The sequence below is a fragment of the Limulus polyphemus genome, unplaced genomic scaffold, assembly GCF_000517525.1.
Source record: "Limulus polyphemus unplaced genomic scaffold, Limulus_polyphemus-2.1.2 Scaffold5802, whole genome shotgun sequence".
Taxonomy (NCBI): domain Eukaryota; kingdom Metazoa; phylum Arthropoda; class Merostomata; order Xiphosura; family Limulidae; genus Limulus; species Limulus polyphemus.
The window spans coordinates 3,574-6,083 of record NW_013671412.1 but is presented as its reverse complement, the minus strand read 5'-3'; the positions used below and the strand labels follow the sequence as shown (position 1 = coordinate 6,083).

The window sequence follows — 2,510 nt, the reverse complement described above, 5'->3', positions numbered from 1 at the left end:
AAGCAAAAAGTGTTCATCCCCAGCCTAAGTGATAATAGCTTTAACTTGCTAAAGCAACATTTACAAATTGAACTTAAGAACTAAGCATTAAAAACTTTAACTTGCCAAAGCAAAATTTACAAATAGGTCATTTGAATAAATAACTTTCCAAAGCAACATTTACTAATTGATCTTATGAAATAAGCAATAAAAACTAACTTGCCAAAGCAATATATATATACTAATTGATCTTATGAACAAAGTGATAATAACTTTAACTTGCCAAAACAACACTGTAAATTGATCTTATGAATTTAGTAATAATAACTAACCTGCCAAAGCAACATTTACAAATTGATCTGATGAACTAAGTAATAACTGACTTTCGAAAGCAACATTTATTTATTGATCTTATGAAGTAAGCAATACAAACTTTAAGTTGCCAAAGCAATATTTAAAAATTGATCTTTGAAATAAGCAATAAAAACTTTACTGCCAAAGCAACATTTACAAATTGATCTTATGAACCAAGTGATAATAACTTTAACTTGCCAAAGCAACATTTACATATAGATCTCATGAATTAAGTGATAATTGCTTTATGTTACCAAAGCAACATTTACAAATTTATGTTATGAACCAAGTGATAATAGTTTTAATTTGCCAAAGCAACATTTACAAACTGATCTTATCAACTTTCAGAAGACGAAGTTACAACCTTCTACTCCATCGATGGATGAGCACTATGAAAATCTTTCTCATCTTCCATGAATTTAATTATATATGAACAAAGTTGACTCAAGACAGTTCGTTTGATTATTTTTGTTTTTTATCTATTTTTTTCACCAGAGATCTTGAACTGAAGTTTATTGTAATCAATCAATATGTATCGTTCTTGTATTAGTTGCATTTTGTAAAGTTGAAAATCTTGCCCAAAGTTTGTGTTTGTTTGTTATAATATTAATTTGTTTCTTGCCTTTAATGTTTTAGTTAATAAAAGTATTGTTACTCACACTTCACGCTACTTTTCGAACCTGAGTTGGCCCGGCATGGCCAGGTGGTTAGGGCACTTGATTCAGTCGCTGGTTCGACTCCCCGACCCACCAAACACGCTCGCCCTTTGAGCCTTGGGGGGCGTTATTCAGGTCTGGTCAATTCCACTATTCGTTGGTAAAAGAGTAGCCCAAGAGTTGGCGGTGTGTGGTGATGACTAGCTGCCTTCCCTCTAGTCTTTCACTGCTAAATTAGGGACGGTTAGCGCAGATAGCCCTCGTGTAGCTTTGCGCGAAATTAAAAAAACAACAACAACCGAATCTGAGTTTTCCAGAACACGAGAAAAGTATTAACTTGTATTTTTGTTCCCATCTTAGGAATTCATTACGTGATACAGAGCGTACACGCACACACGTGCCCAAAAATGAATTAAAAACTAACGTTGGAAAGCACAAACACGGGGCTAATATAGCACGTGGTAGAGGTGTACTACTAACATGCGGCGCGTGCAACGTAATATGCTTTTCAAATTCGATGACGAGGAACCCACTTTGAGAGTAATAATGGCTAGAGACGACTTAAATGGGTAATGACGAAAAACTTTAATATAAGTTTAACATGACAGCAAACCGAAGTCCCCGCCAATGAAGCTTGCAATATTGCACTCAATCTCTACACTAATGACCCCAACAAATTAGTGCATTCATAAGATCAATTAGTATATATTGCTTTGGCAAGTTAGTTATTATTGATTATTTCATAAGATCAATTAGTAAATGTTGCTTTGGCAAGTTAATCTTATTATCACTTGGTTCATAAGATCAATTTCTAAATGTTGCTTTCACAATTTAAAGTTATTATCACTTGGTTGATAAGATCAATTTGTAAATGTTGTTTTGGAAAGTTAAAGTTATTATCACTTGGTTCATAAGATCAATTTGTAAATATTTCTTTGGTAAGTTAGTTTTTATTGATTATTTCATAAGATCAATTAGTAAATGTTGCTTTGGAAAATTAGTTATTATCACATAGTTCATAAGGTCAATTTGTAAATGTTGCTTTGGCAAGTTAGTTAGTATTACTTAGTTCATAAAATCGATACGTAAGTATTTCTTTGGCAACTTAAAGTTTTTATTGCTTATTTCATAAGATCAATTAGTAAATGTTGCTTTGTAAAGTTAGTTATTATTATTACTTAGTTCATAATATTAATTTGTAAATGTTGCTTTGGCAACTTAAAGTTTTTATTGCTTATTTCAAAGATCAATTTTTAAATATTGCTTTGGCAAGTTAAAGTTATTATCACTTGGTTCATAAGATCAATTTGTAAATGTTGCTTTCACAAGTTAAAGTTATTATCACTTCATTGATAAGATCAAGTTTGTAAATGTTGCTTTCACAAGTTAAAGTTATTATCACTTGGTTGATAAGATCAATTTGTAAATGTTGCTTTCACAAGTTAAAGTTATTCTCACTTCATTGATAAGATCAATTTGTAAATGTTGCTTTCACAAGTTAAAGTTATTCTCACTTCATTG

General features: G+C 31.4%; 1 pseudogene; it reads left to right on the top strand.

Moving 5' to 3' along the window:
- Positions 1-916, top strand: part of LOC106473003 — a 48,833-nt pseudogene extending 47,917 nt beyond the window's left edge.
- Positions 917-2,510: the final 1,594 nt, after the last annotated feature.